The 27110-nt window shown below is 46.9% G+C and overlaps 1 protein-coding gene across 6 annotated transcripts in view; it reads left to right on the top strand.

Annotated features, from left to right (window-relative positions):
* sugct (succinyl-CoA:glutarate-CoA transferase) overlaps positions 1-27110 on the top strand; it is a 601965-nt gene that overhangs the window by 569663 nt on the left and 5192 nt on the right. For 2 of the 6 annotated variants that reach the window (XR_010975076.1, XR_010975077.1), the window contains one exon: positions 18067-18216. The exons of the other annotated variants lie outside the window; for them this stretch is intronic. The gene's annotated coding sequence lies outside the window, so the exon portion shown is untranslated. The remainder of the gene's footprint in view (positions 1-18066; positions 18217-27110) is intronic. 6 annotated transcript variants of the gene reach the window in all.

Here is a 27110-nt window from a genome sequence, read left to right on the forward strand (position 1 = left end):
GTACACTGCTTCCAGTCCTTCTCCCATCTTTTCTTCTTTTTTTTCTTTTGGGCCTCCTTATCTCGAGAGACAATGGATACGCGCCTGGAGGTGGTCAGTGGTTTGTGAAGCAGCGCCTGGAGTGGCTATAAAGGCCAATTCTGGAGTGACAGGCTCTTCCACAGGTGCTGCAGAGAAATTTGTTTGTCGGGGCTGTTGCACAGTTGGCTCTCCCCTTGCGCCTCTGTCTTTTTTCCTGCCAACTACTAAGTCTCTTTGACTCGCCACAATTTAGCCCTGTCTTTATGGCTGCCCGCCAGCTCTGGCGAATGCTGGCAACTGACTCCCACGACTTGTGATCAATGTCACACAATTTCATGTCGCGTTTGCAGACGTCTTTATAGCGGAGACATGGACGGCCGGTGGGTCTGATACCAGTGGCGAGCTCGCTGTACAATGTGTCTTTGGGGATCCTGCCATTTTCCATGCGGCTCACATGGCCAAGCCATCTCAAGCGCCGCTGACTCAGTAGTGTGTATAAGCTGGGGGTGTTGGCCACTTCAAGGACTTCTGTGTTGGAGATATAGTCCTGCCACCTGATGCCAAGTATTCTCCAGAGGCAGCGAAGATGGAATGAATTGAGACGTCGCTCTTCGCTGGCATACGTTTTCCAGGCCTCGCTGCCGTAGAGCAAGGTACTGAGGACACAGGCCTGATACACTCGGACTTTTGTGTTCCGTGTCAGTGCGCCATTTTCCCACACTCTCTTGGCCAGTCTGGACATAGCAGTGGAAGCCTTACCCATGCGCTTGTTGATTTCTGCATCTAGAGACAGGTTACTGGTGATAGTTGAGCCTAGGTAGGTGAACTCTTGAACCACTTCCAGAACGTGGTCGCCAATATTGATGAATGGAGCATTTCTGACATCCTGCCCCATGATGTTCGTTTTCTTGAGGCTGATGGTTAGGCCAAATTCATTGCAGGCAGACGCAAACCTGTCGATGAGACTCTGCAGGCACTCTTCAGTGTGAGATGTTAAAGCAGCATCGTCAGCAAAGAGGAGTTCTCTGATGAGGACTTTCCGTACTTTGGACTTCGCTCTTAGACGGGCAAGGTTGAACAACCTGCCCCCTGATCTTGTGTGGAGGAAAATTCCTTCTTCAGAGGATTTGAACGCATGTGAAAGCAGCAGGGAGAAGAAAATCCCAAAAAGTGTGGGTGCGAGAACACAGCCCTGTTTCACGCCACTCAGGATAGGAAAGGGCTCTGATGAGGAGCCACCATGTTGAATTGTGCCTTTCATATTGTCATGGAATGAGGTGATGATACTTAGTAGCTTTGGTGGACATCCGATCTTTTCTAGTAGTCTGAAGAGACGACGTCTGCTGACGAGGTCAAAGGCTTTGGTGAGATCAATGAAAGCAATGTAGAGGGGCATCTGTTGTTCACGGCATTTCTCCTGTATCTGACGAAGGAAGAACAGCATGTCAATGGTCGATCTCTCTGCACGAAAGCCACACTGTGCCTCAGGGTAGACGCGCTCGGCCAGCTTCTGGAGCCTGCTCAGAGCAACTCGAGCAAAGACTTTGCCCACTATGCTGAGCAGGGAGATTCCACGGTAGTTGTTGCAGTCACCGCGGTCACCTTTGTTTTTATAGAGGGTGATGATGTTGGCATCGCGCATGTCCTGGGGTACTGCTCCCTCGTCCCAGCACAGGCATAGCAGTTCATGTAGTGCTGAGAGTATAGCAGGCTTGGCACTCTTGATTATTTCAGGGGTAATGCTGTCCTTCCCAGGGGCTTTTCCACTGGCTAGAGAATCAATGGCATCACTGAGTTCCGATTTTGTTGGCTGTATGTCCAGCTCATCCATGACTGGTAGAGGCTGGGCTGCATTGAGGGCAGTCTCAGTGACAGCATTCTCCCTGGAGTACAGTTCTAGGTAGTGCTCAACTCAGCGATCCATCTGTTTGCGTTGGTCAGTGATTATGTCCCCCGATTTAGATTTGAGGGGGGCGATCTTCTTGATGGTTGGCCCAAGAGCTCTCTTCATGCCATCATACATTCCTCTGATGTTTCCGATGTCTGAGGCCAGCTGAATATGACTGCATAGGTGTTGCCAGTAGTCGTTTGCGCAACGCCTAGCTGTTCTTTGTGCAGTACTTCTGGCTGCTTTAAGTGCTGCGGATGTTAAATCGCTGGGGGCTTTCTTGTAGTTCAACAGTGCAATGCGCTTAGCGGCTATGACAGGTTCCAGCTCTTCATTATGAGATTGAAACCAGTCTGCATTTCTCTTCGCACTTTTGCCGTAGGTGGTCAAAGCTGACTCATAGATGGCGTCTCTGATGTGGGCCCACTTGTTCTCAGCATCCCCTGTGGGAGTGTTTTGAAGGGCTGTTACAAGTGAATTTAGAAATTTTTGTAACAGCTGTGGGTGAGAAATTCTGCTCGTGTTGATGCGCGGGTGGCCCTTCTGCTTGGCATGATGCAACTTCTTTGGTCTGAGTCTAACCTTGCTGCACACCAGGGAGTGGTCGGTGTCGCAGTCCACACTGTGGAAGCTGCGTGTGATTTGAACACTGTTTAAGGCGGCTCACCTTGTGACAATGAGGTCTAGCTGGTGCCAACGACGTGATCTTGGGTGCCTCCATGAAACCTGGTGACAGGGTTTAGTGTGAAAGAACGAGTTGGTGATGCAGAGGTTATGATAGGTACACAACTCAAGCAGTCTCTGCCCGTTCTCATTCATCCTTCCAACGCCATAGCGCCCAAGGCAGGAGGGCCATGAGTCATGGTCGGCTCCAACCCTGGCATTAAAGTCCCCCAGCAGGAATAGGTGTTCGGTGTTGGGGATGCTGCTAATGATGTTATGGAATTGTTCATAGAACTGGTCTTTAGCTTCAGGTGGGGAGCAGAGTGTTGGAGCATAGATGCTGAGTAGGTGTACTGGACCAGAGGTGGTGAGCAGTCGGATGGACAGTATGCGTTCCGAGCCATTTGAGGGAGGCTCTATCATGCTGAGCAAGGAGTTTCTGATGGCGAAGCCCACTCCATGCTGTCTTGGTTCTTCTCCAGTGCTTCTCAAATCTGAGCTATGCCTATTAACCCTAATTTTTCTTGTCTGTCAACCAACTTTCTCCCCATAATGCTATATCCCCACTTATATCTTAGACCTGAAATTTTCTAACAAGCCTTCTATGATGCACTAAATTGAAAATGTTGAAAATCCAAATGCTCTCCTTCCACATCATTCCCTTCATCTATGCAGTCACTTCTAAAATTTTCATCAAATATCACTTAACCTTTAACAGATCCATGCTGGCATCCTTTGATTATCCCACACATCTCCAAATTTGCACTAATTGATCATGGATTCTGGATTATGGGTTTTCCATGCCATATATCGAAGAACTTTGTCTGCACTGAAACTTTTATACTTCAGGCGGTGGTTTGATGTGACCTTTGTTTTATAGTTTGTATATTCTTTATGCTGGTATAGTGTTAAAGTTTTGAATTAAATTATTCTATATTTATCTTGAGATTATTCCCATGCTCATTTTGAATTGCTTTAAACAAAATCCTAGATGTCAATCCCTATCAACCACACCCCTCTAAACCCTAGCTCCCATGCTTTTGAGAACTCTGAAGTACAATACAAATTGTTTTGTGAACTTGGTTAGTTATAAGTATTTTAACTTTTCACTTCATAGAATCACAGAATCTTAAAGCACAGAAAGAGGCCTGCCCCATCATGCCTATGGTGACACTGTGGAAGAGCTATGTACCCACCTCCCACACCACACCCCCCCCCCCAGCCCCCACTCTTTCCCCACAGCCCCAGTTCTTTTCAAGTATACATGCTTGATGTTGATCCTGTACAGTTTTGACCAATATTGTAAAGTGATGTCTGAAATATAAACTATGACCTTGAGTATTCCACAGTATGTCTTATATTTGCTATGTCACCTTAACCTTATCAGATGCTCGAGATGTCCCAAAGCACTTAGCAACTAATGAATTACATTTCACAACTCGTCCCGTGGACACATTGGTGTCAGTACAATTTGTCTGCTGTACGCAGTGGCTGTTATAAGCAAAAAAAATTAAATCCTGGAGCTGGCAGTGCAACAAGAAATTTAACTTAAATAAAAACAAGAAATGCTGGAATCACTCAGCAGGTCTGGCAGCATCTGTGGAAAGAGAAGCAGAGTTAACGTTTCGGGTCAGTGACCCTTCTTCGGAACTTCACTGAAAGGAAAGAGGGAACCTTCATCCTCCGTATCACCATTTCCCACTCTGCCCCCTCACTGTCAGATTTCCCATTCACTTCCCATCCACTCTGCCCTCAGTCCACTGATGTGAAAGGGCGCTAAATGACAACAGACAGACCACAGTAAAAATCCAAATGAGAAATATAGCAGCAATTTTAAGGCTCTGTATTGATTTTTTCACAGTTTACGCTTGCTCTTCAACTTGAGTTGGCGATTAAAGCTCTCGAACCATTTCAGAGGGCTGGATTTTGTGGAGAGGGCAGAAGTCCTGCCGCCGGTACTGAAAATGAGAGGCAACCCGCTTTGGCTTGCGGCAGGACCTGGGGTGACATTTTGCCAGCAGTGGCCAATTAAGTGGCCGCTGCCGGGGCCACTGTCCAATTAAGGACATCAGCCCGCCCCCAAGAGCTTCCGGCCCAATCAGAGACAATCGGGGCGAGGGGCGGTATGCGGGGTGGTGGCCGAGGGCCAGCAGTGCCATTGCCACAAGGATCTCTGCGGACCTTGGAATTCCCCGAAAGGAGGGTCCCCCAACCAGAGCTTGCTGGGAGACCTCCAGGTTTTACCCAGTGGTCTTGCCATGCAGCAGTGGGTTCTTCCAACACGAGCAAAATATCTGCGGAGACGGGAAGTGTCCCTTAATTTGGCCACCTAAGTGGCTCAATTGGCCTCCCATTGGGCAACTGATCTGCCAACTTTACTACTGCTGGCAAAATGGCATGGCGACAGCAGGAAGGTGCTGAGTACCCCATCCCCACCCCCCTGGCACCTTCCCGCATCATTTTGCCGGCCTTTCCACCTCCCAGCCTGTCCCCAAAGAGCCCAGAAAACTCCAGCCAGAGACTTTATTTTCCTCTGTTACAGACCTAGTTTTACGGCCAATGAAGGAAGAACCAAATTTGAACTTGATGGTAAAGCTGAGCCTGGTATTTGTGCTGGGTAATAGGGAAAAACTGGGATTGTAAAGAAAGAGATTGTATATTTGGTCATGAAGAACCTGGAGTTGGCGGGGCAAAGCCAAGAAATGGACAACAAGAAGTCATCATGGGACAGGGACCCGATGAGATAGTTGAGACAAATGTAGAGGTTAAAGTAAACAAGTCCAGTAGGCAGGCCAGGCAGGGGCAGGACAAGGAGCATTTTTTTTTATTCATTCATGGGATGTGGGTGTCACAGGCCAGGCCAGCATTTATTGCCCATCCCTAATTGCCCTTGAACTGAGTGGCTTGCTAGGCCATTTTGAGGGCATGTAAGAGTCAACCACATTGCTGTGGAGCTGGAGTCACATATAGGCCAGACCAGGTAAGGACAGTGAACCAGATGGATTTTTACAACAATCGACAATGGTTTCATGGCCATCATTAGACTAGCTTTAAATTCCAGATTTTTTTTTTTAATTAATTGAATTCAAATTCCACCTTCTGCTGTGGTGGGATTCGAACCCATGTCCCCAGAGCAATACCTGGGTCTCTGGGTTACTAGTCCAGTGACAATACCAGTACGCCACCACCTCCCCGCCTGGAAGGTCTGGTAGGCTAAACTGCATTTACTTTAATGCAAGAAGCCTTACAGGTAAGGCAGCTGAACTCAGAGCATGGATCGGTACAAGGGATTGTGATATTATCTACTTTGGCCTCCTTTTCTCGAGAGACAATGGGTAAGCGCTTGGAGGTGGTCAGTGGTTTGTGGAGCAGCGCCTGGAGTGGCTATAAAGGCCAATATTAGAGCGACAGACTCTTCCGCAGGTGCTGCAGAAAAAATTGTTTGTCGGGGCTGTTACACAGGAGGCGCTTCTGTCTTTTTTCCTGCCAACTGCTAAGTCTCTTCGACTCGCCACACTTTAGCCCCGCCTTTATGGCTGCCCGCCAGCTCTGGCGATCGCTGGCAATTGACTCCCACGACTTGTGATCAATGTCACAGGACTTCATGTCGCGTTTGCAGACGTCTTTAAAGCGGAGACATGGACGGCCGGTGGGTCTGATACCAGTGGCGAGCTCGCTGTACAATGTGTCTTTGGGGATCCTGCCATCTTCCATGCGGCTCACATGGCCAAGCCATCTCAAGCGCCGCTGACTCAGTAGTGTGTATAAGCTGGGGATGTTGGCCGCCTCGAGGACTTCTGTGTTGGAGATATGATCCTGCCACCTGATGCCAAGTATTCTCCAGAGGCAGCGAAGATGGAATGAATTGAAACGTCGCTCTTGGCTGACATACGTTGTCCAGGCCTCGTGATATTATAGCTATTACAGAAACGTGGTTGAGGGATGGGCAGGACTGGCAGCTCAACGTTCCGGGGTACCGATGCTTCCGGCGTGACAGAGGTGGAGGTAAGAGAGAAGGGGGAGTTGCACTATTGATTAGGGAGGACATCATGGCAGTACTTAGAGAAGATATCCCAGGGGGAATGTCCAGCGTGGCCATATGGGTAGAACTTAGAAATAAGAAAGGGGTGATCACTTTGATGGGATTATACTATCGGCCCCCCAATAGTCAGAGGGAATTGGAGGACTATATATGTAGGGAAATCACAGATAGGTGTAGGAATTATAGGGTTGTAATAGTAGGTGATTTTAACTTCCTGAATATCGACTGGGACTGCCTTAGTGCTAAGGGATCAGATGGGGAAGAATTTGTTAAGTGTGTCCAGGATAGTTTTCTGAAGCAGTATGTGGATGGCCCTGCCAGCGAAGGGGCTACACTCGACCTCCTCTTAGGAAATGAGGATGGGCAGGTGGTTGATGTGTCAGTGGGGGAGCACTTTGGGACCAGTGACCATAACTCTATTAGCTTCAAGATAGTTATGGAAAAGGATAGGACTGGTCCTCAGGTTGTAGTCCTAAATTGGGGAAGGCTAATTTCGATGGCATCAGACAGGAACTCTCAAAAGTTGAATGGGAGAGGCTGTTTACAGGTAAAGGAACATCTGACAAGTGGGAGGCTTTTAAAAGTGAGATAGGAAGAGTTCAGGGCCAGCATGTTCCTGTTAGATGGAAGGGCAAGGCTGGCAAGTTTAGGGAACCTTGGTTGATGAGGGATATTGAGGGTTTGGCCAGGACAAAGAAGGAGGCATATGTTGAGGAGTATAGGGGATGTAGGAGTATACTTAAGGAAATTAGGAGGGCGAAAAGGGGCCATGAGATTTCCCTGGCAGATAAGATAAAAGAGAATCCTAAAAGATTCTATAAGTATATTAAGAGTAAAAGGATAGCTAGGAGAGAGTAGGTGCCAAGGATCAGTGTGGTAATCTATGTGTGGAGCCACGGAAAATGGGCGAGGTCGTAAATTAATATTTCTCGTCTGTATTTACCGTGGAGAAGGTCATGGACGCTAGTGAGTTCAAGGGAGGAAACAGAGATATCCTGGAGCATATCAACATTACAAAGGAGGAGGTGTTGGAGGTTTTGAAGCGCATTAAGGTGGATAAATCCCCAGGGCCTGACCAGGTGTATCCTAGTATGCTTTGGGAAGCAAGGGAGGAGATTGCTGGGGCCCTGGCTGAGATTTTTGTATCATCATTAGCCACGGGTGAGGTACTGGAAGACTGGAGGATAGCTAATGTTGTGCCTTTATTTTGAGAAGGGCAGCAGGGATAAGCCAGGGAACTCAGTGGCGCAGTGGTTAGCACCGCAGCCTCACAGCTCCAGCGACTCGGGTTCAATTCCAGGTACTGCCTGTGTGGAGTTTGCAAGTTCTCCCTGTGTCTGCGTGGGTTTCCTCCGGGTGCTCCGGTTTCCTCCCACATGCCAAAGACTTGCAGGTTGCAGGTTGCTAGGCCATTATAAATTACCCCTAGGATAGGTAGGTGGTAGGGAAATATAGGGACAGGTGGGGATGTGGTAGGAATATGGAATTAGTGTAGGATTAGTATAAATGGGTGGTTGATGGTCGGCACAGACTCGGTGGGCCGAAGGGCCTGTTTCAGTGCTGTATCTCTAAAAAAAAAACTACAGGCCGGTGAGCCTTACATCAATGGTGGGAAAGTTATTGGAAGGGATTCTGAGATATAGGATTTATATGCATCTGGAAAGGCATGGTCTGATTAGGGATAGTCAGCATGGCTTTGTGCGTGGGAAATCATGTCTCACGAATTTGATTGAGTTTTCCGAGGAGGTGACCAAGAGGATTGATGAGGGCAGGGCGATGGACATTGTCTACATGGACTTCAACAAGACCTTTGACAAGGTCCCGCATGGTAGGCTGGTCCAGAAGGTTCAAACACATGGGATCCAGAGTGAGCTAGCAAATTGGATACAAAATTGGCTTGGTGATAGGAGGCAGACGGTAGTAGTGGAGGGTTGTTTTTCAGATTGGAGGCCGGTGACCAGTGGGTGTGCCGCAGGGAACGATGCTGGGCCCTCTGTTGTTTGTCATATATATTAATGACTTGGATGTGAATGTAGGGAGCATGATTAGTAAGTTTGCAGATGACACCAAAATTGGTGGTATAGTGGACAGTGAAGAAGGTTGTCTAAGGTTACAACAGGATAGAGATAATCTGGAAAAGTGGGCAAGGGATTGGCAAATGGAATTTAACGCAGACAAGTGTGTTTTGGGAAGTTAAACCAGGGCAGGACATTTACAGTGAATGGCAGAGCCCTGGGGAGTGTTGTTGAACAGAGAAACCTTGGGGTGCAAGTACATAGTTCCCTGAAAGTGGCAACACAGGTAGACAGGGTGGTGAAGAAGGTGTATGGCATGCTTGCTTCATCGGCTGAGGCATTGAGTACAAGAGTTGGGATGTCATGTTACAGTTGTACATAATGTTGGTTAGGCCACATTTGGAGTACTGTGTGCAGTTCTGGTCGCCGCACAACAGGAAAGATGTGATTAAGCTAGAGAGGGTGCAGAAAAGATTCACAAGGATGTTGCCTGGTTTGGAGGGCTTGAGTTATAAAGAGTGATTGGATAGGCTGGGTCTGTTATCCCTGGAACGAAGGAGGCTGAGAGGGGACATGATAGAGGTATATAAAATTATGAGAGGCATAGATAGGGTAGATAGCCAGAGTCTGTTTCCCATGGTAGGGGTGACTAAAACTAGAGGGCGTAGATTTAAGGTGAAAGGGAGGAGGTTTAAAGGGGATCAAAGGGGTAAATTTTTCACACAAAGAATAGTGGGTATCTGGAATGAGCTGTCAGAGGAGGTGGTGGAGGCAGGAACAGTAGCAACATTTAAGAGGCATCTGGACAGGTACTTGAATGAGCAAGGCATACAGGGATATGGGATTAATGCAGGCAGGTGGAATTAGTATAGATAGGCATTATGGTCGGCATGGACACAGTGGGCCAAAGGGCCTGTTTCTATGCTGTACGACTCTATGACTCTATAACAAGAAGCTCGGCAAGCTAGGAAGTAGGGCTCACGGAAGTTTAGGAGTTCCAGAATGCACAGGGTGGGGTGGGGTGGGGTGGTGATTGATGCAAGTTGTGGAAATCATGAATGAACTTAATGACAGACCAATCACTTTAGGTAATCGCACTTTAATAAGGGGCAAACAGCTGCTTGAACTGCCTGAAATAGTCACCATGCTTAATGCAGTTTAAGTGATGCCTTTGTAAATGATTCCACTGGTAATTGACGAATGGTTAGTGCCATTTGCGTGAGGTGATATAGGTGACTGTCCAAGATAAGTGGTGGGGACTGTACTTCTAAAGTGCAGTCAATGTATTATTATTTAAGAGTAAATGCAGCAGTGAATTTGTGCACAGTGAACTCCCACAAACAAATAAAATGACTGAGCAGTTAATCTGTTTTTAATGGCTTTGGTCAGGATACTGGGGAGAACCCTTTTCTCTTCGTCGAATAGTGCCATTGGATCTTTTACGTCCACCTGAGAGGGCAAACTGGTTTAACGTCTCATCCAAAAGACACCACAGAAATTCACAAATTAGCCACGGTTTGAAGATGACTGACACTTCATATTGTGTAATCTTTGCTAAACATGAAAAGTATCCATTTAAAAATCAAGGTGAAGTATTTTAAAAGAACAGTATCTGTTCATTTTGCCTCTTTACTGGATAGTTTCTGAAAAGTCGTGCTTTGTTCCGTGGTCAGAATCCACACCGAGATACTATTGTGTTATTTCCAGAAGGTTCCCCCGCCCCCACAAGTTGTAGTCACAGAGTTTTGACAATGGGCGACACTTTCAGAACTTGACTTGCTCAATGATTTTCCACAAAGTTCTAAAGTCATCACCTCCCACACAGTACCAAATTGCAACAAATTTCAAAATGTCAACTTGCAATATAAAAAAAACTTAAATCAGTTTTAATTTGGCACAACAGAAAAGGAGAGAAAGGACATAGGGAAGGGAATTTTAACCTGCTGGGTAGATGGGTGTCGGAACATGTGGAAGGTTAAAACATATAAAATGCTGGCGTGTTGGGAATTCGCCGACTTCCACCTACTTCCACATTTACCTGGAGTGCATTCGTGACTGTGTGAGAAATCCCCCCCTCCCCCCTGCATAGGACAGGTGGGTCTGCTACTAACATATACTAAAAGCCAATTGACTGCATGTTTAACCGTGAACTCTGGCTTTAATTGCCAGCAAACAAGTTTCCCAGGCTTCCTGGAACACAGCAGGTTGAACAGGCGAGAGGACAGCAAAGAGTAACAGGGCTGAGCAACTGACAGGCTGGAAAGCCTTTAAATGCAGAGATATGGGGGGCTGGATTTCCGATGCAATCTGGTGGCGAGTACAGGTGTGGGCGTAGATTGAATATCGCGTTTCCAGAAAGCATCTTAGGATCCGACACCTCCAGAACGCGAAGCGATTTTGAAAAGGATGCCAGGAAGTGAGGTCGGGGAATGCACAGGAAACCCGCACGCCTCCTCATTGAGGAGCTCATTAAAAGGCTTGCCAGGAGCAGTTTGTAATTTTCAATAGGAAGGCATGGGGAAAATGCAATATCTGGGACACAGCAGGGTGAAGAAGTCATGAACACTGCAGGGGGCCTTGAGAGTTATTGGAAGGGCTGTTGAACATAGTTTAGAAGCACAGAGTAAAGTTTAGCTGCTCAAACAGTGGCACTGACTAGCCATCGCCGGAGCTGCAAGGCTTGCATTTGCGAGTGGTCAGCGGTAGGAATCTGGAGAGGGACGTGAGGCCGCTGGCATCACTTGGGCAGCTGGGGTTGACAGGAGAAGCCCTGGTGAACAAACGAGTGCCAGCTGAAGGAGTTCACATGAGAACAGGCTACTCTGACATTAGACCGTGCAGGCAGGATGAGCTTCAGCAGATTCAACCTCCTGGACAGGAGGAGGCCATAGGAGCACAGCATGGGGCTGCAAGGGAAAAAGGCAATATCCAAGACATCAGGTCAACCGCCCAAGAGTCAGCTACCTGCAAATGACAGAGTGTCAGTGCCGTGGGAGGCCACGCCTGTTGGTCTCGAACATTTGTGCTCTGATCTGCAATGACCTGAGACCTGGCGGCCCCTATGGCAGTCCCTTGCCTGCAGTCATCAAGTTCATTAAGGCGTGGAATTTCTATGCATCTGGATTGTTCAAAAGATTACCTGCAGACCTAGGTGACATCCACAGTTGGCAGCTCATTATGCCATCAGGCAGGTCACAGATGCCCTATTCCAGAGGGCAGGTTCTACATCCATTTTGACACAGATGGGCCACTGCAGGCACAGAGGGCTTTGGGCTTTGCAACCGTCGATAGATTGCCTCAGATCTGGGGTTCATCAATTGCACGTAGCCATCAAGACACTGACAGACCAGCCAGTCAGATTCCTGAACAGAAAGGGCTACCACTCATTGACTGTCTAGCTGATCTTTGACCACAGGAAGTGAAATTGCAGGTCTACGCCTGGTTCCCAGGCAGCTGTCATGACTCCTTTATCCTGTGAGAGTGTACCAGGTGCCGCATCCCTTCAGGCCCACATCCAAACTCTGTGGCTGGCTGCTGGAGATGAGGTTTATCCCCTAAAGAGGTGGCTCCTGATGCCCATCTGTACCTAGACATGGATGGAGAGAGGCGCTACAACCAGAGCTATCTACTCACGCTTACCTACATTGAACAGACCATTGGCATCTTGAAAATACGCTTCGATTGCCTTGACTGGTCAGGTGGTGCCCTCCAGTACGAGCCAGCCAGAGTGCTTCGTATCATGGTCATCTGCTGCGCCCTGCACAACATGACAATACAAAGAGGCCTGGAGATGGATGAGAAGGAGAATCTGGAACACCACTCCACCTCGGAGGAGGAAGAAGAGGAGGATGAAAGGATCTCTCCAGAGTTGGCTGGCACCTAGGCATTGGAGGAAGACCACCGATGCTGTCCCCTAACCTCATGGTGAATGGCATGCTTGCATAGCCATAAGGATCACACTGATTCAGCAGCGTTTCACCTGAGTGCCTCTGAAGCCTTATGACAGATGACCCCATAACTCACCTTCAAACACAGAGAGCAAACATGCTGTAATGACCCATATCTGAGGTGTCCCGTTGCCAACCACGACCATGGAGAATGAGGTTTCCACTGCCAACATTCTCCAACATCACAGAGCCTGGAAATACAGCAATCCCAGATCTCCCCCAACTTTGCACCCCCGCCCCCCCACAAGACTGCATCCCCTTTTGACACGATGCATCAATAACACACAAATCAGATTGATAACATTAACAATTATTAATAAAACGAAAACAAAACAGCCAACAAATATAGAAAACAATACCCAGGTGACCCATTAAGTGAAATTAATGGTGTGACGTCTTTCTTTCTCTACCACTTCTACAGGATGCTCCTCCTGTGGCAAAGGATAAGGTGGAGGCAGCCTGCTCCCTACTCTCTGCCTCTGGCTGAGATGCCATGGCTTCTGTTCCGTCTTGGAAGTGCCCATGGGGGATCCTCCATGGGCTGCTGCACCTGGATCATTGCAGGGGAGCTGCCTCGCTTTGCGACACAGATGGTTCCTGCATTGGAGGGAGCAAGGGGCCGAAGGTTGACACTGGTGCCCCCTGAGGGAACGCCCCTTCATCTGCGTCTTTGACTGCCTCAGCCCTTTTCTGGTGCCTTTGGATGCTGCAAGAGGCTACCAAATAATGGGGAGGCAGTGACATAGTGGTAATGTTACTAGGCCAGTCATCCAGAGCCCAGGTTAATGCTGTGGGGACATGAGTTCGAATCCCACCACAGCAGATGGGTGAAATTTAAATTCAATTGATAAATCTGGAATTAAAAGCTAGTCTAATCGTGACCATGAAACCATTGTCGATTGTTGTAATAACCTATCTGGTTCACTAATGCCCTTTCGGGAAGGAAATCTGCTGTCCTTACCTGGTCTGGCCTACATGTGACTCCAGTCCCACAGGAATGTGGTTGACTCTTAAATGCCCTGTGAAATGGCCCAGCAAGCCACTCAGTTCAAGGGAAATTAGGGATGGACAATAAGTGCTGGCCTAGCCAGCAATGCCCACATCCCACAAACAAATAAACAAAAACTGGGACGCAAATGGCATCCAAGCCAAGCATTTCTGCGCCATCAGTAACACTCACTCTGTGCATATCAGCATGCTGTTCCTGCATCCACTCAGAGTGGTGCTGCATATGGCTGTCCAAGAGGTTTCCAAATTTCCTAACAAGAAGCTCATGTGATTGAATCCCTGGGTCATGACAGAGAACATGTGCTGCATGGACTCCTCCATTGCCTCTTAAAGAGAAATTGCACTGAAGAATTTGCTGCCATTTAAATGATGGCAAAATGAACACCAAGGCAGAGAGAAGGTTCCAGGGTGAAGGATATGGCACTGGGGGCATTAGTGATGGTAGTGGACAGGAGGAGAGATGCCATAATTCCACGAGGGCCAGGAGGCCCTCAGAAGGGAGTGGAAGCACATAGCCAGGGAGGTCAACTCCCAGAGTCCAGACCTGAGACCCTGGCAGCATGCCACAAGAAATCGAATGACCTCCTGTGGTGATCAAGGTCAGTGAATGCATCTTCACATGACATCTCCTACCCACCACACCCCCAACCTCTCAAGCTACTCAATGCACCACATCCCCATCACTCAGCCATCAATGCTCCCTGCCACTCAGGACTTATGCCTAACATCCAGATACTGCACCTCATCCTCACACACTTACCAAAGCTACCAGCATCACACCCACTTCTTGCTGCCTGCACATGCCTCCAACTATCCAGCTGTGGCAGGAACATCACCCAAACATAGTGCCACACAATCACTGACATTCTTCCTTCCATCTTGCAAGTCAATGTGCCACACAATGGAAGGAAGCAGAGCAGAACCGGCAGGGGACAAGGACACCTGCATCACTTGGTCCTTATGGAGAAGGTGGCTGTCCGCATCATGGGGCCAACTGCAATAGGGCCTGTGGCATCTGACGCCACTGAGAACATTGAGGATGATGGTATGTTCCTGTCTGTGCCCCTTCTCAACTCCCAGCTCAATCCCATCCTGCTGTGTGACATGATGAGCAAGCTGCTAATGCTGTGTCCATGGACCTCTTGCTTCCCAACCCACCACCATTCCCTCACAGCAACATTATCGTTCTGAATTCCTGCTTTCAGACACCCAAGAATTGGTGCCTGCCCAGCTATAGCAGCCCAAGGAGGAAGAAAGAGAGCAACAGTACAGCACTCATGAAGAGGCCCCATCACTTGATCTGACACTCACAGCTACCAACTCAAATACTGGCACTGCACATACCTTGGAGGCAAGTATAGAGTTGGGATCAGCACATAGTGAGTCATGCAGGCACAAGTGGGCTGCAGCGAGGCCAAGGGTAAAGGATGATTCATTTGCCAGGTCATCAGAGGGTATGGTTCCAGACAGGTTCGACTGCACAGGACTCAGATGAGGACCTCAGTGGAGCTTCATACAGGAGAATGCTGATGGGCATGCACAATGAGATACTGGGTGTATTGACTGGCCTGCCAGATAGCCTCCTGTCGTTGTCAAGGTGCATGGAGGAGTCCAAGTCCAAGTTGTCAGAGGGCATGGCTCAGAGCTTGCCCTCTCTGCAGCCTCTACTCCATCTCCCTATCATGCTGCAGACCCAGAGATACTGTCAATCCCTTCCTCCACCTTCCTCCCCCTACCCCTCCTCCCCAGCACTGGATTGAGAGGCTGGCGGCTGCTGATCTCTGCTTGTTCCAGGTCCCGTTTACTGGGCAGTGGCGCCACCTCTCCACCGCCTTTGTTCGGCAGAGAGTTTCATCTGTTGACTTTTTTTTATTAAAATAAAACCACATGCGTTCAAGTCTTCAGAAGTAGGAATTTTCCTCCACACAAGATCAGATGGCAGGTTGTTCAACCTTGCCTGTCTTAGAGCGAAGACCAAAGTACGGAAAGTCCTCATCAGGGAACTCCTCTTTGCTGACAATGCTGCATTAACATCCCACACTGAAGAGTGTCTGCAGAGACTCATCGACAGGATTGCAGCTGCCTGCAACGCATTTGGCCTAAACATCAGCCTCAAGAAAACGAACGTCATGGGACAGGACGTCAGAAATGCTCCATCCATCAGTATCAGCGACCACGCTCTGGAAGTGGTTCAAGAGTTCACCTACCTAGGCTCAACTATCACCAGTAACCTGTCTCTCAATGCAGAAATCAACAAGTGCATGGGAAAGGCGTCCGCTGCTATGTCCAGACTGGCTAAGAGGGTGTGGGAAAATGGCGCACTGACACGGAACACAAAAGTCTGAGTGTATCAAGCCTGTGTCCTCAGTACCTTGCTCTACGGCAGCGAGGCCTGGACAACGTACATCAGCCAAGAGCGACGTCTCAACTCATTCCATCTTTGCTGCCTCCGGAGAATCCTTGGCATCAGGTGGCAGGACCATATCTCCAACGCAGAAGTCCTCGAGGTGGCCAACATCCCCAGCATATATACCCTACTGAGCCAGCGGCGCTTGAGATGGCTTGGCCATGTGAGCCACATGGAAGATGGCAGGATCCCCAAGGACGCATTGCACAGCAAGCTCGTCACTGGTATCAGACCCACCGGCCGTCCATGTCTCTGCTTTAAAGACGTCTGCAAACGCGACATGAAGTCCTGTGACATTGACCACAAGTCGTGGGAGTCAGTTACCAGTGATCGCCAGAGCTAGTGGACAGCCATAATGGCGGGACTAAAGTGTGGCGAGTCAAAGAGACTTAGCAGTTGGCAGGAACAAAGACAGAAGCACAAGGGGAGAGCTAACTGTGTAACAGCCCCGACAACCAATTTTATCTGCAGCACCTGTGGAAGAGTCTGTCACTCTAAAATTGGCCTTTATTGCCACTCCATGCGGTGCTTCACAAACCACAGACCACCATTGTCCCTCGAGACAAGGAGGCCAACGAAGAAGAATAATAATTCTGGCTTGTATGCTTACTGCCTAAATTCACTGGTATTGTCCTTGTTTCTGCTGCATTTGGATAGTTTTATTTACACGTGGGCATTGAAGCATTCTGCTTGCATTCATTGTGGGCTTGTGCCTCTACATGCTGAACGTAAATATTGTGTCTTATGTGAATTGGGGGAGGACAAGCTGTGTTGTTGAGGAACCTGTGTGCGTTTGTATCACATCACACACAATCACAAAAGTGTATGAATACCAGCCTTATGCTGTATTGTTCCTGTGTGATATAAATATTGATGGTAGCTTTTATGCACTGTGCCCCTATCAATTTAATCTGTTGGATAGAATTTAGTACAGTAAGTAGTAGTTAATTACTTAAGAACATAACAATACTCAGAACAAATGAGTAAAGCAGTCAGCCCATCAAACCTTCCCTGTTCACAAACCCTGCAAAATATCCTATCAGGAATTCCACCCATCCATTTAATCCCTTCTGCAAGTCCTTTGCTCTTTACCTTATCAAGGACTCTACCCATTCATTTAATTTCTTTCCACAGGCCCTATAGTCTCTACTCACCATTTTTCTCATTCCATGGGTCCCGTACACTCTACCCACCGATTTCACCTCTTTCCACAGAGCCTGTACACTCTACCCACCCCTTACATCTCTTTCCACAGGCCCAGTATACTCCTCCTCCCCTTCATCGCAGTCTGTACGCACCCTTTAATACCTTAAGAAGAGTCCTACATAAATGCTTCAAAAGTAATTGCACAAAATTCAAAAATAGTCAATCATTCATCCTCACATCGCTACTAGACTGACCCCCACAGATTTTCATTTTGAAGTTAATTCATTAGATTGGAGCTTAATCAGTATGTTGTAAACTCATTTTTTAAAACTCTTTGCTCTTTATTCCTAACCGGTTCTGCTGTCGCTTTTATCTAGAAGGCCATGGGTGCTTCCCAAAGCACTGTTGGTCTGGACACTATACCGATGATGGTACAGTTAAATCTCTTCAATTGGACATCGTTTCTCTTCTTCTCTTTGATATTGCATCCCATGTGGACTCCTGGATGGAGATTTAAGGACCCTAATTTTCTGAATGTGTGCTTCCGGCATGGAGTCTCACTTGCTGACAATGTATGTCAGGGCCATTCATTCATGGACTCACATCCATGATTTCCTGATGTGGTGCTAGAAGTCTGTCTTCTCAAAATCGTCCATTTACTCTGAGGATAGGACTTATATCCAGATTCCCAAGTGCTGGCCCTGCTCATACAGTGCCTGCCATTCATCCTTTATTGCTTGCACCCCGTTTTAATTGTTTGAATTCAAGTCTTTATCTTTTCTGTCAGCCATTGCCAGTTAGTTGATGATTTCTCTTACAACTTCAACATGTTTGAAGTGATGCAAAGCTGTGCATTTTTGAACTAACCACAAGACTCAAAGAATTCTTAAAGGAATTTTAAAATAATTTATCTTTTGTTTTTTCATCAGTTTTTGTCAGCTCAATGTGGGAGGTCCAGCACAGCCAAGCCAATCCTCTTCTCACTTGACACCCACATACACATTCAGCAAGGATCACTAGAGAGTGGTCAAGACTGAGAACCTTCACTGCATTTTTCTTCCGAAACCAGGGTTGCCAAGGTCAGTTGTACTGCTCCCGGAAATCAGTTAACTTTTGTTTAAATTTATTCTCAGAATATGGGCGATGCTGGCAAGGCCAGGATTTACTGTACATTCCTAGTTTCCCTGAGAAGTTGGTGGGGTCCTTCCACTTGAACTGCTGCAATCCATGTGTGGTGATTCTCAGGATACTAGTGGGTAGGAAGTTCCAGGATCTTGACCCAACGACAATGAAGGAACACCGTTACATTCCCTAGTCAGATGGTGTATGACTTGGAGGGGATCTTGTAGGTGATGGGGCCGAAAGGATTGAACCTGGAACCATCTTGATTCATATGCAGCAGCTCCACTGTGGGTAGTATTTTCACTAACTGAACTACTAGGTGTCCTTTAGGAATTTGTTTCAAAACAAATCACTACACCTCCTGCTTTGGCTGCCAGTTTTACATCAGTTCCAAGAAAAGAAATGGACACATGATGTTTGCCACTCACTCTTGGGTCCAAACAACCCTCCCAACACTCATTGGAATAACAAGAAAGAGCAGAGAATTAGTGATCATGGATTATATTTCCACATCCAGCACCCAAAAGGGTAGAAATTTGTCTGAGCCCATTTTCAGCTTCAGACATGGCACTGCACAGGCAGTGCACTCTTCAACTAGGAGGCCTGACGCTGGCCTGAAATCTGTCCTTAGACCTTATTGACATTTTCTGCAGTCGCTATCAGCAAGGTGTTTGTAGCGGGCAATGGAGGTGGTGGGGGAGGGGAGAGGGCAGTTGCATGGACTGGCTTCAGGGCACTCCTGCTCCTCTCTGCTCTACAGAAATGCTTTCCTAAGTATTAAAAAAAATTTTGATCGTCCCTTTTTATTCAGCTCGCAACGCCCATGGAAGAAACCTGAGTGGAGCAGGCCCAGCATTTGCTCTGCTCATTGGAAACATATTTCCCAGAGGGGTCTTTAAAAAGGCCTGAAGCCATTAACCTTAATTAACACTTGCGAGAGGCATAAAGGTTATCCATTTTGGTCGGAAGAATAGAAAGGCAAATTATTATCTAAATGGAGAGAAACTTCAGAGTGCTTCGGTGCAGAGAGATCTGGGTGTCCTTATGCGTGACTCGCAGAAAACTAGTATTCAGGTACAGCAGGTAATAAGAAAGGCAAATGGAATTTTGGCATTTATTGCGAAAGGAATAGAGCATAAAAGTAGGGAAGTGTTGCTGCAACTGTACAAGGCATTAGTGAGACCGCACCTGGTGTATTGTGTACAGTTTTGGTCCCCTTACTTTTTTTTATTCATTCATGGGATGTGGGCGTCGCTGGCCAGGCCAGCATTTATTGCCCACCCCTAATTTCCCTTGAGAAGGTGGTGGTGAGCTGCCTTCTTGAACCGCTGCAGTCCATGTGGGGTAGGTATACCCACAGTGCTGTTAGGAAGGGAGTTCCAGGATTTTGACCCAGCGACAGTGAAGGAACGGCGATATAGTTCCAAGTCAGGATGGTGTGTGACTTGGAGGGGAACTTGCAGGTGGTGGTGTTCCCATGTATGTGCTGCCCTTGTCCTTCTAGTTGGTAGAGGTCGCGGGTTTGGAAGGTGCTGTCTAAGGAGCCTTGGTGCATTGCTGCAGTGCATCTTGTAGATGGTACACACTGCTGCCACTGTGCGTCGGTGGTGGAGGGAGTGAATGTTTGTAGATGGGGTACAAACCAAGTGAGCTGCTTTGTACTGGATGGTGTCGAGCTTCTTGAGTGTTGTTGGAGCTGCACCCATCCAGGCAAGTGGAGAGTGTTCCATCACACTCCTGACTTGTGCCTTGTAGATGGTGGACAGGCTTTGGGGAGTCGCCTCAGGATTCCAAGCCTCTGACCTGCTCTTGTAGCCACGGTATTTATATGGCTACTCCAGTTCAGTTTCTGGTCAATGGTAGCCCCTAGGATGTTGATAGTGGGGGATTCAGCGATGGTAATGCCATTGAATGTCAAAGGGAGATGGTTAGATTCTCTCTGTTTGGAGATGGTCATTGCCTGGCAGTTGTGTGGCGCGAATGTTACTTGCCACTTATCAGCCCAAGCCTGGATATTGTCCAGGTCTTGCTGCATTTCTACACGGACTGCTTCAGTATCTGAGGAGTCACGAATGGTGCTGAACATTGTGCAATCATCAGCGAACATCCCCACTTCTGACCTGTTGATTGAAGGTAGGTCATTGATGAAGCAGCTGAATATGGTTGGGCCTAGGACACTACCCTGAGGAACTCCTGCAATGATGTCCTGGAGCTGAGATGATTGACCTCCAACAACCACAACCATCTTCCTTTGTGCTAGGTATGACTCCAGCCAGCGGAGGGTTTTCCCCCTGATTCCCATTGGCCTCAGTTTTGCTAGGGCTCCTTGATGCCATCCTCAGTCAAATTCTGCCTTGATGTCAAGGGCAGTCACTCTCACCTCACCTCTTGAGTTCAGCTCTTTTGTCCATGTTTGAACCAAGGCTGTAATGAGGTCAGGAGCTGAGTGGCCCTGGCGGAACCCAAACTGAGCGTCACTGAGCAGGTTGTTGCTAAGTAAGTGCCGCTTGATGGCACTGTTGATGACACCTTCCATCACTTTACTGATGATTGAGAGTAGGCTAATGGGGCGGTAGTTGGCCGGGTTGGATTTGTCCTGCTTTTTGTGTATAGGACATAGCTGGGCAATTTTCCACATTGCAGGGTAGATGCCAGTGTTGTAGCTGTACTAGATCAGCTTGGCTCGGGGCGCGGCAAGTTCTGGAGCACAGGCCTTCAGTACTATTGCTGGAATATTTTCAGGGCCCATAGCTTTTGCAGTATCCAGTGCCTTCCGTCGTTTCTTGATATCACGTGGAGTGAATCAAATTGGCTGAAGTCTGGCATCTGTGATGCTGGGGACTTCAGTAGGAGGCCGAGATGGATCATCAACTCGGCACTTCTGGCTGAAGATTGTTGCAAATGCTTCAGCCTTATCTTTCGCACTGATGTGCTGGGCTTCCCCATCATTGAGGATGGGGATATTTGTGGAGCCACCTCCTCCAGTTAGTTGTTTAATTGTCCGCCACCATTCACGGCTGGATGTGGCAGGACTGCAGAGCTTAGATCTGATCCGTTGGTTATGGGATCGCTTAGCTCTGTCTATCGCATGCTGCTTACGAAGTTTGGCATGCAAGTAGTCCTGGGTTGTAGCTTCACCAGGTTGACGCCTCATTTTCAGGTATGCCTGGTGCTGCTCCTGGCATGCCCTCCTGCACTCTTCACTGAACCAGGGTTGGTCTCCTGGCTTGATGGTAATGGTAGAGTGAGGAATATGCCGGGCCATGAGGTTACAGATTGTGGTTGAGTACAATTCTGCTGCTGCTGATGGCCCACAGCGCCTCATGGATGCCCAGTTTTGCATTGCTAGATCTGTTCGAAATCTATCCCATTTAGCACGGTGGTAGGGCCACACAACACGATGGACGGTATGCTCAATCTGAAGGCGGGACTTCGTCTCCACTAGGACTGTGCGGTGGTCAGTCCTACCAATACTGTTATGGACAGATGCGTCTGCGGCAGGCAGATTGATGAGGACGAGGTTGAGTATGTTCTTCCCTTGTGTTGGTTCCCCCACCACCTGCCGCAGACCCAGTCTAGCAGCCATGTCCTTTAGGACTCGGCCAGCTCGGTTAGTAGTGGTGCTACCGAGCCACTCTTGGTGATGAACATTGAAGTCCCCTACCCAGAGTACATTTTGTGCCCTTGCCACCCTCAGTGCTTCCTCCAAGTGGTGTTCAACATGGTGGAGTACTGAGTCATCAGCTGAGGGAGGGCAGTAGGTGGTAATCAGTAGGAGGTTACCTTGCCCATGTTTGACCTGATGCCATGAGACATCATGGGGTCTGGAGTCGATGTTGAGGACTCCCAGGGCAACTCCCTCCCTACTGTATACCACTGTGCCACCACCTCTGCTGGGTCTGTCCTGCCGGTGGGACAGGACGTACCCGGGGATGGTGATGGCAGTTTCTGGGACATTGTGTGTAAGGTATGATTCCGTGAGTATGACTATGTCAGGCTGTTGCTTGACTAGTCTGTGGGACAGCTCTCCCAACTTTGGCACAAGCCCCCAGATGTTAGTAAGGAGGTCTTTGCAGGATCGACTGGGCTGGGTTTGCCGTTGTCATTTCCGGTGCCTAGGTCGATGCCGGGTGATCCGTCTGGTTTCATTCCTTTTTATAGACTTTGTAGCGGTTAGGTACAACTGAGTGGTTTGCTAGGCCATTTCAGAGGGCATGTAAGAGTTAACCACATTGCTGTGGGTCTGGAGTCACATGTAGGTCAGACCAGGTAAGGACAGCAGATTTCCTTCCCTAAAGGACATTAATGAACCAGATGGGTTTTTACAACAATCGACAATGGTTTCATGGCCATCATTAGACTAGTTTTAATTCCAGATTTTTAAATTAAATTCAAATTCCACCTTCTGCTGTGGTGGGATTCGAACCCATGTCCCCAGAGGAATACCCTGGGTCTCTGGCTTACTAGTCCAGTGATAATACCACTACGCCACCGACTACCCTACACCATCCCTACTTGAGGAGGGATGTAGTTGCATTGGAGGCAGTTCAGAGGAGGTTCACTAGATTGATTCCGGAGTTGAGGGGTTTGTCTTATGAAGGGAGATTGAGCAGTTTAGGCCAATCTCTAGACTTTGGAAGAATGAGAGGAGATCTAATTGAGGTATATAAGATGATTAAGGGGATTGACAAAATAGACGTAGAGAGGATGTTTCCTCCTGTGGGGCATTCTTGAACGAGAGGTCATAGTTTTAAGATAAGGGGTTGCAGATTTAAAACAGAGATGAGGAAAAATTACTTCTCTCAAAGGGTTGTGAGTCTGTGGAATTCACTACCCCAGAGTGCGGTGGATGCCGGGACATTGAGTAAATTTAAGGAGGAGATAGACAGATTTTTAATTAGTAATGGATTGAAGGGTTATGGAGAATGGGCAGGAAAGTGAAGTTGAGGCCGAGATGAGATCAGCCATGATCGTATTGAAAGGCGGAGCAGGCTCGAGGGCCTGAATTGCCTACTCCTGCTGCTAGTTCTTATGTTGTTATGTAATGCCTGGGTGACTGCCTTGATAATAGGCCGAGCGAATTTAGCAGTGGCCTGAACGCTCACTCAGTTTGGGCATGGGCTGGCTGACTCACTGCTGCATTTTTCAGCATTGGGCCTGTTTTATGCCTGAAAAATATTTGCAACAGACACCAATTTCAAATCAAAATATTGTGAAGTTGATGGACACTTCCCTGGACACCAACTGCTGCATAATAGCTTTGGGGAATATTTGTTCACTTAAGAATAATACTTCTTAAAAATTACATACCCAATATATTTTTCTAATGAATACTTGAGTTGGAGTCTTGATGTCAGTGTATTTAACTGGACTCTTCTTTTCCTAAAAGTTTTTTCTTGGAATGCTGCATTTATCCCTAGTTTCCCTGAAAAAGAATGAACTTGCATTTGCACTCGTGGTTAATGGATGTTTTTCGGCCTAGAGTTTGTAGTGGAGTTCCCCAGGGGTCAGTGTTGGGACCTTTGCTTTTCCTGATGTATAGTAATGACTTAGACCTTGGTGTACAGGGCACAATTTCAAAATTTATGGACGATATGAAACTGTGAGGAGGTTAGTATAGAACTTCAAAAGGACATAGACAAGATGGTGGAATGGGCAGACAGGTGGCGGAAGAAATTCAATGCAGAGAGGTATGTGAAGAGATTCATTTTTGTAGGAAGAACATGGAGAAACAATACAAAATAAAGGGTACAATACTAAAGGGGGTGCAGGAATACAGGGACTTGGGTGTATATGTGCATAAGTTATTGAAGGTGTCAGGACAGGTTGAGAGCACAGCCAAATAGGCTTTATTAATAGGGGCATAGAGTACAGGAGCAAGGAAGTTATGTTGAACTTGTATGAGACAATAGCTCAGCCTTAGCTGGAGTTTTGCATCCAGTTCTGGGCGCCACACTTAAGGAAAGATGTGAAGGCATTGGAAAGAGTACAGAAAAGATTCACGAAAATGGTTCCAGGGATAAGGAACTTCATTTACGAAGATAGATTGGAGAAGTTGGGACTGTTTTCCTTGGAGAAGAGAAGACTGAGAGGTGATTTGATAGAGGTATTCAAAATCTTGAGGGGTTTGGACAGAGTAGATAGGGAGAAACTGTTCCCACTTGTGAAATGATCAAGAATGAGAGGGCACAGATTTAAGGTAATTGACAAAAGAAGCAAAAGCGACATGAGGAAAATCTTTTTTCAAGCAGCGAGTGGTTAGGATCTGGAATGCAATGCCAGAGAGTGCGGTGGAGGCAGCTTCAATCAAGGCAGTCAAAAGGGATTAGATAGTTACCTGAAAAGGAAGAATGTATCAGGTTATGAGGAGAAGGCAGGGGAATGGCACTAAGAGAATTGCTCACTCGGAGAGCTGGTGCAGACACGATGGGCTAAATGACCTCCTTCTGTGCTGTAACAATTCTGTGATTCTGTGATGTGGCACTTTTCTCAATCTGAAATACTTCTTTTACATGTGGTCACTGTTGCAATGTAGGCAATATGGCAGCCAATTTGAGCACAGCAAGCTTCTGCAAATAGTAATGAAATAAATGATCAGGCAATTTGTTTTAGTGAATGTTGATTGAGGGATAAATGTTGGGCAAGAACACCAGGGAGAACTTCCCTGCTCTTTGGATCCTTTACATCCATCTGAGAGGCTTGGTTTAACATCTCATCTAAAAAACAGCACCTTTAGTATTGCACTAAAGTGTCAGCCTGGATTAGGTGCTCAAGTCTCTGAAGTAGATCTTAAACCCACAATCTTCTGATTCCGCAGTCCTTGTACGGATGGTGCTCCCACAATGGTGTCACAATGCTAGTGAATTCCAAGATATCAAGCAAGTGTCGACAAAGGAATGGCAAAAAGATCCAAGTCAGGGTAGTGTGTGACTTGGAGGGGACAATGTTTCCATTCTTATTGTGATGGCAAACTTTGCGAAGTTGTGTGGTTATATCGAGTGTATAAAAAAACATTCTTTGTGGTTTGATACTTTATCTTTGCTTCAAGTGGCTGATCTCATCAGTCTCTGGGTCCGTTCAGCAGTAATTGGAGGATAGATGTGTTAGCAACACATCAGATCTGCCTCTGTTTATGTGCACTACAAGACACGGGGTTTAGCTGCTGCAAGCTAGAAATGGGCAGTTGGAACTCCCTGTCCTAGTGGAGTGTTCAACCAGGCAGTAATTCCAGGGCATTCCACCCTTATTTATAAGTTCTTTAAAAAAAGGTAAAGCTTTTCTAAATTACTAAAGATAATGTTTATTTTTCTATCTTGTTGATGGTAGGGTCAGCATGTTATCAATTTTGCCATTAAATACTCAAGCTTGGCAAGGCAGCTACTTTGAGAAAGTGAAGATGTTCAATTGATGCTGTGTCTTTTTTTTCACTTTAAAGTGGCACCGTCATCAAGAAAAAGTGTTCAACAAACCTTTTCCTATTTGTTCACAAACATGCAAAATTGCATTGTCTTATTACTTGCCTGTGATGCCTTTGCGGGGAAAATACCACTCAGTTCCTCCTTAAACAACGAATAAGCTTGTCACACACTGTTTCAAGAGGGTTGTGTCCCTTTAATAGCAATATTACGCACTACACAATAGTCTCCTTACTGAAAAAAACATGCAGCAGTGTTGTAATTCAGTCATGCAGGAGAATTGACTGATAGTGAATTAACTGGAATTTTAATTAAACTAAGCTCTGCTTTTGCTTGTTTCCCATCACAATTCCTCTACTGTGTTTACTAATTGGTTTACAGGCTATTTCAAGCTCCACGGCTTCCTATTTGTGTCTATGTAAACACCACAATCATCAGTCTAATTTTTAGTGAGGTCTGAAAGTTCTGCTCTTTCTGCATGATTGGGTCTACAATAAAGATTGAATAACTTGCATCTTAATAGAGACACATCTTAATATAAACACAGCACTCAAATAGTTTCACTGGACTAGTGCAGTTCTAACTTTTTCAATAAGCTTGTGAAGTTTTAGAATGGATTGCAGGAGTGAAGAAGTGTTACAACTTAAGCTCTTTTCTCTCTCAACAGTTATTCCTGTAAATATACTTAGTTCTTTATGATCCAGAAACTGTCTTTGCAATGTTCTGTTCTTGCAGAGGTGCACAACTATTTAAATGCCTGGACTCAGTGCTGGCAAAGTGTGATGCCATCATTTTCAGCTCTGGCCAGTGTCTATATGCCCCTGGAGTCAACTCCATCACCTTTCCTAGCTTCTCTGAGGCTGAGTTCATTGGTGTTTTCTTTGATGCTTAGCTGAACTACTGACCACATACCTGGTCTGTTGCCAAGGCACCTTTCTTTCAATGTCTGCTGTGGTTTAGTTGAAAGCACTCTTGCCTCTGAGTCACAAGGTTTAGGGTTCAACTCTCACTGCAACACCTGAGCACAAAAAAAATCAAGGCTAACACTCTAGTGCAGTACTGCAGTACTGAGGGTGTGCTGCATTGTTGAAGTGTTATCGTTTGGATGAGAGGTTAAACCAAGGCCCCAACTGTCTGTTCTGGTTGATGTAAAATATCCCATGGCACTATTTTGAAGAAGAGCAGAGGAGTTATCCTGGGTGTCCAGGCCAATATTTGTCCCTCAATCAACATCACAAAAACAGATTATCTGGTCATTATCACATTGCTGTTTGTGTAAGTTTGTTGTGTGTAAAATTGACTGCTGCGTTTCCTGCATTACAACAGTGACGACACTTCAGAAGTACTTCATTGACTGGAAAATGCTTTGAGACATCCAGTAGTCATGAAAAGTGCTGTATAAATGCAAGTCTTTTTTCCTTACATGCACAGTAATA

This window comes from Heterodontus francisci, chromosome 5, assembly GCF_036365525.1.
Source record: "Heterodontus francisci isolate sHetFra1 chromosome 5, sHetFra1.hap1, whole genome shotgun sequence".
NCBI lineage: Eukaryota > Metazoa > Chordata > Chondrichthyes > Heterodontiformes > Heterodontidae > Heterodontus > Heterodontus francisci.